Below are 17539 nucleotides of genomic sequence, written 5' to 3'. Positions count from 1 at the left end.
CATGATACAAGTTGGTAAACATCAACATTTATAAGCATTTTCAATTTTAACTATAGGCATCTAATGGGCTAGTAAAGTGAGTACTCTGCATATCCTATCTGATCCAACAATTCTAACAGCTGTAATTTGAATTACATTTCAACATTTCTGTTAGCCTGATCGTACCTACAATGACAGTAAATTCTTGGGCAGAACAATTACATCCAAATCCAGTGGCTTATTCATCAATCCAAGACCAAGCTAATTATAAGTACATTTTTTGGCCTAGGTTGAGTAAGCTCTACAAGAGTTGTGCCCTCCAACCCCAAAACCAAGACAAGGGAAATCACTTATGTGACAGGATGGAGTCATTGCAGGCCAAATGGCTTCATAAGCACTACTGTCTTCTGTCTCTCCCACAGAAGGCAGAAGCGGCAGAAGTTTAACTTTGGTGTTACAAAGTAGAGTTCAAGCTCACACACAACCCCTCTGTAGCTAGCACTATAGATACAAAGTCTGTAGGAAACCAAGAAAATTATTCAGATAGCTACAGCCCCTCCAGCTCCTGCCGCCAAGAATCTCACTCACTTCCACCACTGGCACCACAAACCTGGTTGGCGCCATCATCTCCAGGGAGACTCCAGTTGCTTGCCTAGTTTCTACTCAAGCTGGTCTCATCTAGTCCCTGCAGCACTCACACACAGAAAGTGAAATTACATAGAGAGGCAGTTAAGAAAAGATCTAATAAAACAGGACAGACTGCAGGGATCAGGCACAGGCCAGAGAAGCATAAAAGACTGGCCACAGTTTACCTCTATCAGCCCTTTTTCTGTCTGGCCCCATTTTGTCCCTTTCCCAACTTCCTTCCCTTGCAAATAACTTTCTCAGATGGCACAGTCTCACTGACCAGCCCCAACATCCTGGGCCCTCAGGTTTGCACCCTTATCAGCCGCAGAATCCTTGTTTGTGTGCAAATTTCTGACAGCTCATCAGTTAGTGTGACAGACCAGGTTTTGTTTCTTGTCTTTGTCTCCATTAAGTGTGCTTGGCAGGTTTGTTGTTTATGGCTTCTTCCTTTCTCTTAAAACGCCATTTGATGAGGTCAACAATCAAATAATACCACTGAAATAAATATTCCTACATTCCACATACACTCTTCAATTGGTTCAACAGATTTGTGCCTCAAAATGTTCCTATTTATTACTCCTTTTCTATCTCCTTATGGCACTCACATATTCCTTGACCAGATACAATTTACACAAGCTGATGGTCTCTACTTCCACGTTCCCTTACGGATCACAAAACTCTTTCACGAACAATACAGAGCACAACTGTAACCACTCTGTCAATCCAGGAAGAGTGAAATGAAGATTACTTCTGAAAACAGTAAAAACTCAGAAGAATATCGGAATAAACAACAGCCCTTCACCCTTGCCCTAAAGAAGAATATTTAATGAACATGCAAAGGGTTGGTGTAGGGGATGAGAAGGATTTGTTACGGTAAACCAGGAAAGTTTGTTTCTCCCATCCGGGTATGTAAAGTCCAAAGGACATTTTATCTTCTTGCCACAGTAACTCAGAACAGTTCACACGCTCCCAGCTGTATGTACTCCAGCACCAGTACATGTGACAGAGGAAAGCTACAGATCTTGGAATCACAGACGGCAGCATCTACAGTACATCAGCCAGTTCTCTAATGAGCAAAACAGGGCACTGCATACACATCGTATGTTAATAAGCTCAGGTTTTATCATCCTTCCCTGCTGTGCTTTCCCTTGAGTTTCACTCCATTTGATTAGCACTGGTGTCCCAGGGCTCCCACAATGGTAACTCTCAGCTTTCATGAAAGTCAAAGCTTTCACACGTTCATTGTCCTGCCTTATTTCTGAGAGATCCACATCTACATTTTGTGTAACAGTAAGAAAAAAAAAAACCAGGATGAAAAAAGTGGCATCATATTAACTTATAAGCTGGCAGATGAAAAGCTCTTGGGGACCATGAAGTTTGAAATTTCCTTTATATTCTTAAAATTCTAGCTTTAAATAAAACCAGAAAGAAGCCACTATAAGAAACCACTATGGTGCAGTAAATTAAAATCTCTTTGCAACAAGTAGCAAAAAGTAACAGATTTTATGAACACGTGGCCTACTTCCAAGCCTAACTGATGTGCTTTTTCCGAGACAAAATAAACAAGGATTACCCAGCTGGACTCAAAGCTGCATGACAAAGGACCTGTCCACGTATAAAGATCTGCCAGCAGAATCATACTGTAATGACACACATCTTTCACTGCCAAAAGCTCTTTAGAGAAACTTCAGCTGACAAAATAAAACACCAGAAATAAGAATCTTTTGCTAGTATAATTGGATTTGCCCAAATAATTTTGCTGGCTTAGCTGCATGGGCCAACATAGTGATATTTTTCATCTTGCCAACTGTGTGTCAGTCCAACTAGAGCATATAGCACGGCTTGTTCAATTTCTGTAGGGTAAGCAGGATTCAGAACCTTTGCTTCAATTCACCACCATTCACATAATCGTTATACCTCTTTTCAGGAGTAAGAGAAGTTTTCCAGAGCTGTATCTGGAAAAGATACAGTGACTTCTCTAGTAAGAACTGCAAACTGTTACAGCTGTTGACCATGAGGACAATCTTGGTATAACATAATCATAAAGTCAAGGTAAATGGGTACACGGTAAGAAAATAAAAATTCTAATATTGATGTCCACACCCTGCATCCTCCAGGCACTAGATATAAATCCTAGAATGTATATATAAAGCTTCATGCCTTAAAAAAAAAAAAAATAATAATAAATCAAATTTTACCTAAAAACCTCACTATCAATAATATTCAGAGCCATTTTTCCTACCTAATCCTTGACTTCAGAGTTGTGATCAGGACACAGCTTGGAAACCTGGCTGTCTGGGCACATACTAAACAACTTCCTGATGAAGGAACAGTAAGGGAAATCTGAATTTCATCTAATAAAGAACTGGCAAAGAAATGCAGACCTTCCGAAAACTGTTTCAATAAAAAGCAGAGGACTGAAAGGAAAGCCAAAATGAGCCAATTCTTGCAAAAGTCCTAGGAGATAGCATCTGGAGGACTGTGTGCGATTCTCGGCTCCCCATCACAAGAGAAACACTGACATACTGGAGAGTCCAAGAAAGGGTTACAGAGATGATGAATCACCTAGAGCACCTCTTGTGTAAGAAAGGCTGAGACAGCCTTGGACTGACTGATCAGCCAAAGAGAAAACTCAGGGCTATCTCTTCAGTGAGACACAGCAGGCACCATTCGAACATGAGTAACACTTCTTTACTCTGGAGAGTGATTGAGCACCAAGCACGGGTTTCACGGAGCCTCTGGAGTCTCTCTCCTTGGATTATCTCAAAAGCCACAGTCCTCAGCATTTAGCTGTACCTAGCCCTGTTTCAGTAGGAGAGCTGGACCAGATGACCTCCAGAAGTCCCTTCCAACTTCAGCTACTGTGATTCTGCAGTTGATTTTCAAGCAATGCTTAAACACAAGGCTTTTTGAAGCCTTTTTCCTGTGAAAGAAGCAAAGTGCAACTCAAATAGGACTTCCAGGTACTTCAAGATGTACTCTGAACATACAAAGTGTCCTGTGAGTATCTATAGTTCCCCACTGAATACCAGATACATCTGAGTATTCAAAAAAGACCTGATCTTTCTGCACTTCAAACTTTTTTCTTATTTTTTTTCCTTAATTCTCAGAGTCAAGAATTAAGAAAATCAATCTGTAACTAGTACTTGGGATGAAAAATCCACAATCAGACACCAAGAAAAAAAAAAAAAAAATGGGGCGGCAGTTGAAAAACCCAACCCACCCTCCTGGTGACATGTCTGTTGACTTACGAAGAAAATATTTCAATTCAGACAGAATAATGCTGAGCAAGGGACATCACTCTGCAAAGAAGCCTACAATATTTTCTTTAACTTGCTTGTGAAATATGGTTATGCGGTAAGAAGAAAACCAGCCACTACATCTTAAAATGGAAACCAATGTTCAATAGCCAAGTCAGGTTGCTAGTACAAAATTTTCTGCAGTAGCTTTCTATATACTAGGTTTCTTAGTAATTCATGTGAATTAAAGAGCCCTTCTGACAATGGAACAGCGGAACTTTCCACAATATTTAGTAAAAGGAACACAATTTTTAAAACAAGAGTAACATTACCAGACATGATAAAAAGAAGATGAAAGTTCACCTCTTTTTTTTTTTTTTGTCTTTCAACACTAAGACGGTATATATCAGTTACACGTTATGTATCAATTATGGCTGTAACTTTAGCCAACAACTCTACCAAGAACATGCCTCAGTAATCTTTCTGGCCATCCTTAACTCACTTCTGGCTAACAGGATTAATTCATTATTTACTGATAGTGGGCACAAAAGTCAATTCGTTCTTCAGCAATCAGAACTGACAATGAATCCTCCATGCAAAGTTTAACTGTAAAGACCTGAGGCATGCAATAGCAAATCACACAGCAACAGTACAGAACTGTTTCAAAAAAATCAGGTGACTGAAAGAAAGGCCAAACTGAGAGAATTCTTGCAAAAGTCCTAGGACATAGCATGTGGAGTACTGTGTGTAGTTCTGGGCTCCTACTACAAAAGAAACACTGACATACTGGGCAGTCCAACAAAGACTTGCTTTACTTAAGCTCAAAACACCATAAATAAGACGAATATTTAATTTGTTGGTTATTCTACATCAGACTGACATTTTTGTGTTTTTCCAGTGTTTTCTCCATACCAGTTTCTTCTCTGAAATGCATTTCTCACCTAACTGGATGTTTAGGATATACAAAAAACATTAAGAGACAACTATTTCTAAACTGATGAAGTTTCACACAGGAAGTACTTGAAACAGTCCTAAGAATTTGATTATTAGATACCAATTTCTCATGCCAAACACTGGAATATTACTTTGCACATGAACTTAGAACACATGAAAACACTAACATTAGAAAAATGTAAAAATATTAGCATCATATTTAGCTCTGCAGGACTCAATAGCATTTAAAAAAAAGGAAACTGTTTTAATAAGATTACATGTTTCTTATATTCAAGCTCTACTGCTCATACAAAATGGACAGTAAAATCCATATATCACAACGGCAGCACCTCCTTATCTAACAGTGAAGTAGGTTTAAGAACCAAGGCAGCACACAGCCATCTCAAAGTCCTTCAAATTGCATTTTATTAGTATTTGCTACTGCTTGCAGTACTTGCTGCATGCAAACAATCCTTTGAAATATGAAAAAGTTTTGCAATAATTTTCTGCAGGAATGAATTAAAGCACTTTAAATGCTCCAAGCTCACAAAGATGTTTCAAGTATTTATTTCTGCATCACATCATTGTATTTTTTCTGAATGAGAATCTAACTCTCAATGCAAAAACACCAGCCAAACATCAACATAGGAAGAAACCTCAGCTATACTTCTCCTCTCTATTAAAAAAAGTCCAATTGTTGGAAAAATATTAATTACATCTTAAAATCCCAATTTATGGTCACAGTTTTCAAATCAGCTTTGTCAGTGGTAGGTGTGATAGAAAATGGAAAAAAAATTGTGCTATTTCTGCAGATGTTCCCTGCAATTAGTATGTATATGATAGAAAACATTTCAAGCTTTCTTAAAATTGAAATATCCAACAAACAGTACTGGTATCCAGAAGTCTTAAAAAAATTATCAATGGAAGATATTTTTTAATCAGTCAATTTCCAAAACGCTTACCAAGATCTGAGGTAAAGTGTCCATGTTTTGACATCTGCAACACCTTATTCAATATAGAAATTGTCATTTCAGGTGATGGTGTTAAAAGCTGTCTCTGGACCTTAACAGAGTCCTGATATCCTCTTTCATATGTAAGCAGAAAATAATTTTTAATTAAAATCACAGAATTATAGATAAAGAAAGAGAATTCATTTTCCTATATACAAAGCTGAAACAAATTAAACTTCGCACATGTACCACTAAAATGTATTCATTAATGTAAAGACATTTCTTTAAATGTCATAAAATGTGCTGAAATTGACATACTTAAAATGATGCCAGGGCAAGAGTGAGGTGGTGAAACCAAGACAAAGTGTTCAGGTATACATACATCTGAAAAAGATCACGTTTTCAATTTTAAAAATAATTCTGCTCTTTCTGCTTTGATGAGACAAGGGATCTGAAGAGAATCTGGCTCAAAATTGCTTCACAGCAAAGTCTACTCTATGCATAGTTTGCATATTCAGTGTGTATTCACTAATGAATGCCATTTGCAAATGCACATTTAGGCATGTGAAACTAACAATATGGGTACCTCAGCAGAGAGAAGGTAATTAGGACATTCTCTACAAGTAAAAAACCAGAATCACACTCTTTCCACTTCAGGATTTTTTTCCTCGTACTGAACTACACATATATATAGACGCATACAGGTATGCACACACACATAAGAAACACAACATAGGTAAATAATGAGCTATCACTTGAGCAGTGAAGACTGGAATCTTTCCTTTGTGTGAACAGATGTTACACTGACGGTATTTGTTGACAAAGCATCAAAAGAACATCCAAACATTTACACCAATAAAAACATTACTCACACTACTATTACTGATGTCTGCAATAGGCACAAGGACAAGTCAGCATTTGAAATCTGTTCCTAGGGAGAGGACTACTGGCATAACAACTCGACCTCTATTGTGGTAACAAATACTCATACTTCGCTGCCTTCACTGCTGTTGCTTGTCATCACAATGCATTAATGAACTGCATTACCAAAAGATGGAAGTATCTGGTCAATACATCATACTGTTAAAAATTTCTGTATGTAATGTAGTTTTACGTGTTCTCACTTCATACCACAATTTTCTCTCTACACTGCTTCACATTCCCTGTGCTGCCCCAACAAATTTGAAACCCCAACAAATACCCTTCATCCAGAATGAATCCAGAAAAATGTACCTACCTACTTATCTGATCACTACAACCAAACTGTCATGTTAACAACAGAATGCTCTTCAATATACTCACACTTCTACTGGTGAAAAAAAACTAAACTAAGAAAAACAACAGAAGCAAGTCTTAAAGGATACAGCTTAAAAGACTTATATTTAAACACAGGCTTGAAAACTCAAAGGTCAAGATACTTAATTCTACGAATGAGGCACTCAAAGTTCTACCTTTTTCAATTTCCCTTTTCTTTGGGGACATGCTACTGAATGAGGAACACATCCCTCATGACACACAGTACAACAGCAACCCTTGCCCTTCAGCTGTCACAGCAGCCTCCAACACCAAACGAGGCACCTCTCCCCTGTGCATAAGTTCTGTCCTTCTACTTAAGACGCTTAATTTATTCTTTCCTTATTCTACCAAACTTTCCACATGAAAGCAAATTTTCACAGGTGAAATAAATACCAAGGCTTTACTTTGCCCTTCACACAGTTCAGGGCAAGAAAACTCTTCATCACCTACTGCTGGACATAGTGGATCACCAAGGATGGTGTTACGATTGGCATTTTGTTAAACTATATATTTGAAAAATTAATTTACACTACAGAATACACTGCAGAACTATCCTTAACAACAGCACAGTCTAGGACTCCTGGTCATGGCTGCTCATGACTTAGAGAGATGTGCTCTTTCCTTGGTAAAGAGCTGGCTGAATGGCCTGGCCTAGAGAATTCTAGTGAGTGGAGTTATATCCAGTTGGTGTCCGGTCACAAGTGGAGCTCCACAGGACTCACTATCAGGGCCAGCATTGCATAACATCTCTATCAAGAAACTGGACAAGGCGACCAAGTTACTCTTCAGTAAGTTTGCAGATGACACCAAGCTGGGCAGAAACTGACCTGCTGGAGGGTAAGAAGGCCCTGCAGATGTATCTGAACAGGATGTACCAAAGCATTGAGGTCAAAGTTCACAAGGCCCAGCGCCATGACCTGCCATTGGGTCACAACAACCCCATGCAGTGCAAAGGCTGGAGCAGTGCCTGGAAAGTGTCCAGCAAAAAGAACCCGGGCCCGCTGGCTGACACCCACTGAACATGAGCCAGTGTGTGCCCAGGTGGCCAAGAAGGCCAATGGCATGCTAGCCTGTATCAGCAATAGTGTGGCCAGCAGGACCAGGGCAGGGATTGTCCCCTCGTAGTTGGCTCTGGTGAGGCCACACCTTGAGTTCTGTGTCCACTTCTAGGCCCCTCACAATAGGAAAGACATTGAGATAATGAAGCATGGTGGGTCTGAAGCACAAGTCTTATGAGGAGCAGCTGAAAGAGCTGGGGTTGTTGAACCTGGAGGAAAGGAGATTCAAGGGAGACCTTGTCTCTCTCTACAGCTATCTGAAAAAAGGTTGCATCAAGGTGGGAGTTAATTAGTTTTCCAAGTAAAAGGACAAGAAGAAATTACCTCAGTTTGCATCAGAGATAGTTTAAATCAGGTATCAGGAAATTTTTTTTCACCAAAATGATCACCCAGCATTGGAACAGGCTTCCAAGGGAAGCAGTTGCGTCACCATCTCTGGAGATAATGAAGAAGATGTATAGACATAGGGATGGCATTTAGTGCTAGACTTGACAGTACAAGGTTAATGGCTGAACTTGATGATCTTACGGGTCGTTTTCAACCTAAACGATTCTATTATTCTTTTCAAAGCTCATCCTATTTAGACCATGTGCTACATATTAGAGACTACTTGATTTAATATATATACATCATTTAGTTTTATTAACAGCTTCAATAAATTAGTACGAGTTGCTTTCAAAAGCTTAGGGAAAAAGCGTTCTTCTCTAGAGCTGGGATTTGGACACCCCTTTTATCCTTAGTAGCTTGCAAAACTTCCTTTTTTACATGACTCAGTACAGGCCCAGTAAACATATTAACTAACTTAGCAGTTGCTGGCTCCTCTGCCCATACAAAACACATATGTTGGAAGGCTGTCATCAAACAGGTCAAGTCATGGGTAAAGAACTCACTCCTCAGTCTAAGGGACAAATTATTTGAAATGACAAAACCAAGAAAGAATTGGCATCTTCCACCAAGTTAAAACAAGATAATGAATATATGAGAAAACACAGCAGGTTCTCAGCTTGAAAAAACAACTTCTACTTGTGTAGATCTTTTTATTTACTTTAGAAAATAAGATTATTCTCACACAAAGTCAAAGGAAGGTCAATAAAAAACAAACCACTTGATACACATTAGATGATAGACCAAGGAATACAAGCCTCGCTCCCCTAAACACATTCAAGTAAGCATGGTTTGCTGACTCACTTCTCTTAAACCTTATCTCACACCTTTCATAAGGAGAAAAAAAAAAACATTATGAACTTAAACTATGTAAAAAATCTGGTGAGATATGTCCTTTTTTAAAACATTCTCAAGCCCTGCCCAGTGTTGAATAAAACGACAGATACACATAAACATTCACTTATAGGAAGCACAGCCAAAGAATACAAACACTATACTAGGTCTCTGTATTTCAATTTCAGAAAAAAAGTGCTCTGGCTGTTCTCTGATACAGCAAGGAAATTAAATAAAAAAGAAGAAAGCTTCACATTATGATCTCTAACCTATGCTCAGTAGAGCTTCACATACAAAATGACTAAATGTCTATTAGTTTTACCAGGTTCTTTGTGCCCACATCTGAATGTTTTTCCCAAAGCCATACTCATCCACTTGCAACTTATTCATCTTCACAAGTTCCTTCCAGAACACTATTTTAAATGAATTTTCTATTCTTTTATATCTCCCATCTCTTCATTTCACATCTTGTTTTATTTTCACTTTTGATGTTTTCCCAAGACACAAACTCAGAAGACAGATTAAAAATGCCCTGAGTACTTCCTAACAAAATAGTCTTAAATCTGCTTGCAAGAGATTAATGTCCAAGAAACAAACTTTGAAAATGCTGCTCATCAAAAATATTCACCCCATCACAATTTTTTTAAAGAATAGTCTCAACACAGGTCATCTAAACAACCTGAATAAGGAAGAAAAGTCGTAAGTTTTTGTCTCAAAAGCCATCTCCTAAAGCTTTCATGAAGACTGCCAGACAGAGCATCTGTTCAGCAGCACCACAAAATGTGCCATGAATGTTCTCATCCCTTCTCACACAATTTACTGTTAGTGACTGCAGTGTGACAAAAAAAAAAAAATTGGCCACTTCTCTCAGAAGCTGACAAAGACCACAAGGCTAAGGTAAGATATTCTGCATAGAGAATGTAGTTGACTTAATGCAATTTCTGAGTTTTTCCAGGACTGAGATGTTAACAGATTTTGCAACAGAAACAAAACTGCAAGACTGATAAGATGAAAGAGCTACTTAAACAGAAAGTAAGCAAAGTGCAGCCTATGTAGTGGTGCTCACATGACGCACTGGGCATTTTTGTAGTACCTGAGGTAGTAATGGGAAATACAAAAAAAGCACAGTTACTGAAAATAAACAAGGAAATAAAAAATTCTGAGACAGCAAACCTGGAATGTATTTACTGAGAACCAGGAACTGCAGACATTAAAGAAAGAATGTCCCTATTTCCCTGAGAGGAGAAAAGCAAAGGAATCAGTCTTTCTAATGCTACAATGCAAGATAAAACATTAAGCAAGTCAGATATATGCTGCTTACCTACTTTTCTACAGTTCCACTGCAATCCACACAAACTGGTTGGAATGCAAAAAGCAAAATACTCTAGGTGTAAAAGGCCTTCCTTTCTCTCTTTCTCCTTTGCGCTGCTGTTGTTAGCATTCAGTGCTATTAAAGGCCAAAACCAGCACTAGTTTTCAATGTTCTGACAAGCAGGCATCAGTAGAGGGCACCAAAAAGCAAAACAAGTTTCCTGATCTTTAAAAGCTTAGTAAAAGAGGAACCTACCTGCTCCCATGAGAAGCAAAAAACATTAAAACCATCCGGTTAAATCATAGACCTCATCAAGTTCTACACACAGCAGAATTTAAATATTCCGTATTCGATTTTTTAACTTGATATAAATTCTTATACAGAGAGGGAAACCGCAAATTCTACTTCCATATGAACTGATTAACTCAAGTCTGTATCTTTCACAAGTTTTAAGAATCACTCCTCCACAGTCAAAACAACTTTTTGACTAAAAATAGGAAAAATAAGTTCTATATCTTTCCTCTACCCTTACTTCCACCTTTCAAATCCTTCTGAGACAAGCGGAGGTGGGGATAGTAAAGTCGAAGACCTGCTCTGTACAAATTCTCTTTAGATCCCCAGCAATTCAGCCCGTGTAGTCTCTACAAACAAGCACGTATGACAGCTTTGACTTATGACAACACTACACTTTCATAGTACAAGACTACAATTCAATAGCAGACAGGTCTGAAGAAGGAACTTCCCTCCCTAACCACACTATTTTTATATTTTAGCAAGACTTTACATAAAAACCATCAAAACTCTTAAAGACTTTCTTAGCAAAGAACTGAAAAAGTAACTTGACTTCATCAACAGGCCACTTTAAATCATAAAAGCAATCTCTTATTATAATGTCATTAAGCCATACTAAAAAAACATATTTAGACAAGCTGACACATAAACCTCACAAATTGTTGTGACAAATCACAACAGTAACTGAATCAACTAAAAGCAGCTTCTGAGCCAAATCCCTGTATTTCAGAAAAAGAAAAGACAATTATATACTGTGACTTCCACACCACTGCGGGTACAAAGCAAGGACTGATCACCATGCAACTTCAATTCAGTATTTATGATACTTCCATTAATTAAAAAACCTCACAAAGTGAACCAGATGAGTATCAAATTAAGTTTAACCTACTCCTACTCTCTAAGTCCATGAGACAACAAAGTAAGATTCACAAAGGAGATAATGAAATATTTACTTTTTAAAACCCTTTTAGTTACCTACAACTTTTCACAATTAACACATTTTACAAGTAGTATAACTCCTAGCAACAATTCCCTGAAAACTTTCTTCTTGTTATTCTATGTATGCATACGCTTCATTTTTCGCCAGATTTGGTGATTAAGGAAGACCAAAAACATTATGAACGACCACTAGCCAAGAAACCTGCCATAGAAGCCATTTGCTCTTCCATCTCATACTTAATTGTCTAATGACTCCTGTCTCTTACTGCATGCATTAGTATCAAATGGAGTTCTTCCTCTCTCAGAACAGTGAGTCTCTAATACCACAGCTCCAATACCCCCTTGAAGGTAAGAAAGGCAATGTAATATAATGCTGCGAAGCAGTCTAAGGAGTCTGTTGGGTCAGGAGAGAGCAAGATTCCCGGGATATGGATAAATACCATAAATTTGGCAAATGAAACCAAAGCAGTTGCTTCAATGAATGACATTTAAGAACAAGCACATCATCAGCAACATCAAATCAATTGTGTAATGTAATTATATTCAATACCTGAATAAGGCAGACTTCCAGTAACCCTGTTCATCTTAACATTCCAGTTGCTCCACTCTATATGTGAATAACTTATCAGAAAATGCACAACTCCTTGAAAAAGCTCTTTCAAAATGAAAATACTATACATTTGTAAACATTGTCATGATTTCCAGTTCAATAAACTTCTGCATAAGTAATAACTAAGCTACTTGTTCTACACAGTTACAATGGACAGTTGAAATGGACGTCCTCAGGTAAAATATCAGTGCACAGTCAGTTTAAAAACACACTTCTTAAGGCAAGATTCAACTCGACAGTTCAAGCATAAAAAAAAGAAATCCCCTTTGTATTTTTTAAGAATAGGTTAACTCACGTGTACTGAAAAATACCGAATGCCCTAACCACGTATGCTTGCTAAATCAGTAAACAGTTGTTCTTTTGACTAATTTAAGGGGATTACAGAAACCTAGAGACGTCATTTTACTGTACGGATGGGAAGACGTTCAGTGCTTCAGAAACACTTGCTACCGCCTTGTATATTATGCCGCCTGTCTTGAGGTCAGCACGTAGCAATTGCAAAGTTAATTTTTAGGCTCCAGTTCTACCTTTTGCCAAAGCAGATAAAGCAACTCTAATAAGATCAGACAATAACATCCCCTCCCCAGCTCTCGTCCACTTCGCCCACGTGTAAGAATCTCGGCTCCCCGTCGGCCCAGGCCACACGGCCTCCTGCACCCTTTACCTGCACGGCGGGTGGCGCGGCCCCGCCCCGCCCCGCCGCTCCCCGCGCTGGTACCGGCAGCCCCACCGCCTCTGCCGCGGCTCCCGCGGCGGCTGCCCCGCCTCCACCTCGGGGCCGCCGCGGCCGCCCCGGGCCGGGCCCGACCCTTCCGCCAGCGCTTCCGGGAGCGCGGCCCCCCGCCCCCTGGGCCGGTGACGTCACAACCCGGCCGGCGCGAGGCGTCCTTTGTCTGCGCCCGGCGGCGGCCGCGCTCCCAATGCGCCTGCGCGTTGCGGTGACGGCGCGGCCCCCCGGCCCCGTTTTAGTTTCGGTTTCACAGGATCGCGGAGCTGGCTGCGGCGGGAGAGAGCTCCGAGATCGTGGGGGGCAACCTGGGGTCCATCTCCATCGTGGCAACCACACCGTGGCACCGGGTGTCACGTCCAGTCTTTTCGTTAAACACCTTCCGCGACGGCGACTCCAGCGCCTCCCTGGGCAGCGCGTTCCAGTATCTGACACCCGCTGAAGAAATCCTTCCTCATGTCCAACCCGAACCTCCCCTGGCGCAGCTTGAGGCCACGTCTGGTTCTGTCGATTGAGGAGACCGACCTCCACCTGGCTCTAACCTCCTTTCGAGAGTCGCTGGAGAAACAGGATCAGCCTTCTGCTGACGGTGCCACAGGGATACGAGCTCAGGATGCCCCCATGATCAGCAAGGGGAGTAAACGGAACCTCACAGAAATTATTCACTCGAGGTGTTCCCCTCAAATAAGATATTACCGCCTTATTTATCACCTTTCAAACCTTCCTGCACTCTCTACCTAAGCATAACCAAAGTTTTTCCCAGCTCTGAGCCAGAAAACAAACCATCTGCTGTAGGTATAAAGGAGTTCTAAAGGACATGACTCACTAGGCAATGAGAGTGGTTGAAATTTGCTAATTGACATCCTTGAAGCTGCCAGAGGTGAAATGAAAAAGGCATAAAGCTGGCTCAGTAAACAGACAGAATGAACTGAGTGTGTTAGTGTGGGGATGTGGCAACAATATGAACCATGAGGAATGAATCTGGCCTGTCCTAATTGGACAAGAGTTCTAGTTTTGAAATTAGAAGGGGGAAAAGAAATTCCTCCTATTTTTCTATGTACTGCCCCTCACACATTCACCACAAGACGTGCATGTAGTCCTATATAATACATCATATATCAATAAATGTGATGGGTCCTTCAAATACCTGAATTTGCGAATAATTTTTTGTTCAGCTATGTGTGAATTTTGTAGGCTGATGCTACCAGACACCGCACTATCCAAAGTGAAACACAAAGCTGAGCACTTTTTCTTTAGGACTAGAACTTAAAAACACTTCCCTTGTGAAAACATCTTTTTAATGAGTTGACAGGCCTCTGTATTACAGACTGAGTTCCTGATATTTGTAATGATGTTATTAAGACAGGCAAATGAGAGTTAAGTTCATGAAGCACAGAACTGTTAGGACTGGACCTCTGGAAATCATTCCCCTGTCAAGGCAGGGTCACACTGAGCAGGTGACACAAAATGTATGTGGAAGATGTACTAACTATACTGGGAAATTTAAAGGTTAGAAATAGTAAAATAAATTATGCAGCTACGTATTTCAGTCGTAAGTACCAAAAATAAATGAAAATAAGCTAAAAAGAAGAAAAGCAAAATATAATTACCACCCCCTTAGTAGCAGTGAAAAAATTCCACTGGATTGTCCAGCAGTGATTTAGTTTTGGTTTTTTTTGGTCATTACTACTGCGTGGTCAATTTGGTTTTTAACTGCATGGAATAGATAACTTGGTAAGATCTGTGAAAACAGATTTTGCAAGAATAGTTAAGGGTTACATCTTTGGACTTTCTTTTCAAGATGAGTTAGCATTCTTTAATGGAAGTACATCACTGGTGAAACAGCCACCCACGGGACAAAATATTATTTTTAAAGCTAAATAAACTTGGTATGATTGAAAGGCTCTGCAGGATGATATACTTACATTTATCTCTGATGCTAGTAGGAATCCACTGCTTGAGCATTAAAGTAATATACCAAGGAATACAAGTTCTTTCTTACAAGTACCTTTCCCTAAATGCTGTGCTCAATAAAGAAATTTATTCAGCTCTTTTATTTAATATTTTTACTTTAAAGCAAAAATCAAAGAAATTACAAACATGAAAAAAGTGCCCTGACTCACACACTGAAGTTTAAAAGCTCCCACCACCAAAGCAACAATTATTTTAAAATAAATCTCAATTCTAATCACTTTGTTACGCTAGGTACTTTATACCTATGCTGTATTAGATTTCTCTGTAAGACAAGAAGCACTGCTTTTGGTGCTACAAAATGAGATAAGTTCTTAATACTACCAATAATGTTCTCAACAATGACACATCCCTCTTAATGCAGTGAGCTTAGTCACGAAAAATCTTAGACTTTGGTTTCCTGCTGATGTCACTGAACATGAATTCAAGATTCTCACGTGCCAAGTCAACAAAATCAAGTAATTGGGGTGGAAGCCTGGGAATTGTTTTGATTAAGATTGCAACGTTCCTTTAGCATATGTGGTGTGGAACTTTTCTCATGCTGTTGTCCAGAAAATGACAACTGGGCTTGTGGAGAAACTATGGTAAAATAAATGAAGACTGCAAGTCAAATATTAACCTTTGCATTTCTTCTAAAATGCAAAAACCAGTTGTGCGCCATCAGGCAAAAAGTAGTAAATTATTTTGCTGTAATATGCCTATTGACTAATTCAAAGACATGTCTAACTATTTTAAATGCATCCTTTTCATAATGTTTCTAAAATACAAAAAGACCCAACAATTAATTAATTTGTAGATAAATCAATTTAATCCTGCATTTAGTATAATTTATATTATATTCATACCAAAATGAACAGGTGGTATCTCTCAGTAATGGCAGAATAAATCAGAACCTGATTTTCAAAGTAATTCACAGTGGAAACTGTGACCAAAACGGACACAAGAATGTAAGCATATGGGAATACAAGCAAGGAGTGATAGGGGATGGCAATTGTACCCTAGTACAGGCTATTTTTAGGAAGCATTACTTATGCTTTTAAAAATGTGTATCAATATACACAAACCCTTTGAAAAAAAACCAACAGACCCCAATCAGTGGGCATCCAGAGGGTAATGGCCAAAAGCTCAGAGACCCAATGCACATCAGTGACAAGTTGAGTCCCACAGGGATCTGTATCAGGACCAGTGTTATTCAATACCTTCATTACTGACACAGATGAAGGGATCGAGTGCACCCTTATCAAATTTCCCGATGACACCAAGCTGAGTGATGTGGTTGACACTCCTGAAGGACAGGATGCCTTCCAGAGGGACCAGGACAAGAGGACTTTTCATTGTTTTTCCAAACAAGTGGTTATTTTAATCAAGGAATCAACAAGAATTTCTTAAAAAATCTTAGTCAGACAGCTTCACGTATTCTTACAGAAAAATGAAAAGCCTTACCAAATAAACCTGACACCTGAGGGAAAAACATGTATTTTAAACAGACCCAAAACCACATTCTTTCTTCTTTTTATACTAGTTCTACTTTACTAAAATTTACAGTTGGAAGTTCTTTCTCAGTTGGTGCAGAATCAACCCCAGTGAGAAAGATTGTTTTCTTCCACCATCTCTAAATATGCAAAAAATAATATTTGGCCCAATTCTTCTATTAATATGGAAGCAGGTGGTGTGCCAAACAACCACTCTGCTGAGATTTATACCAGATAAGATGCCACACCCCTTCCTACTCCCCTGCCTCCAAACTAGTGAATCCAACAAGATTTAAACCAGATTTAATTGCCTTGATATGAAATAAAACTAAGGGAAGAAATCAGCGTAACACAAGAAATGGTCTTCCATATAATGACTCACAAAAGGAAAATTATTAGGTTGGTGCACTGGGATGGCTCTGAAATGAAATTTCTCTCACCCATTCCTCACCCAACAATCTTCCAGTGCAGAGTACACAACGCCCAAGAACCAAAGCAGTGAATACTGTCGAATATAGCTAACCAGATAATCAAGTGGAAACTTAAAATAATGTTGGCCATATTGGAGAACATGTTTGATCAGTATCTGTAGGGTTAACAAGTAACCAAATCTAGGGTGGTACCTAAAAATAAACTAAAATCCAAAATCACATAAAAAACCCCCCACCTAACTCCTCCAAAAAAAAACCCTACAAGAAAACAAATACACACACACACAAAACCAAAAAGAAAAAAGAAAACAAACAAAAAACCCTCAAACACACTCTCCGCCAAAAAAAGCCCAACCAACCAAACAACAACAAAAAAACCACCCGAAAAAAACCCTAGAACAAAAACTCCACAAAACAAAGAAAGAAAGAAAGAAATCCCCACAAAACTGGAGGAAGGAGAGCGAGAGAGGGAAAAAAATGATAGTG

General features: G+C 39.2%; 1 protein-coding gene across 3 annotated transcripts in view; it reads right to left on the bottom strand.

Moving 5' to 3' along the window:
- RNF38 (ring finger protein 38) overlaps window positions 1-17539 on the bottom strand; it is a 104683-nt gene that overhangs the window by 32847 nt on the left and 54297 nt on the right. Inside the window, exon 1 of one of the 3 annotated variants that reach the window (XM_088157184.1) lies at window positions 13117-13236. The exons of the other annotated variants lie outside the window; for them this stretch is intronic. The gene's annotated coding sequence lies outside the window, so the exon portion shown is untranslated. Of the gene's footprint in view, window positions 1-13116; window positions 13237-17539 lie in introns of those variants that run through there. 3 annotated transcript variants of the gene reach the window in all.

The sequence above is a fragment of the Sturnus vulgaris genome, chromosome Z (genome assembly GCF_052056855.1).
Source record: "Sturnus vulgaris isolate bStuVul1 chromosome Z, bStuVul1.hap1, whole genome shotgun sequence".
Taxonomy (NCBI): Eukaryota; Metazoa; Chordata; class Aves; order Passeriformes; family Sturnidae; genus Sturnus; species Sturnus vulgaris.
Note: the sequence above shows the minus strand (reverse complement) of the source record. Positions and strands in the feature narration are given on the sequence as shown.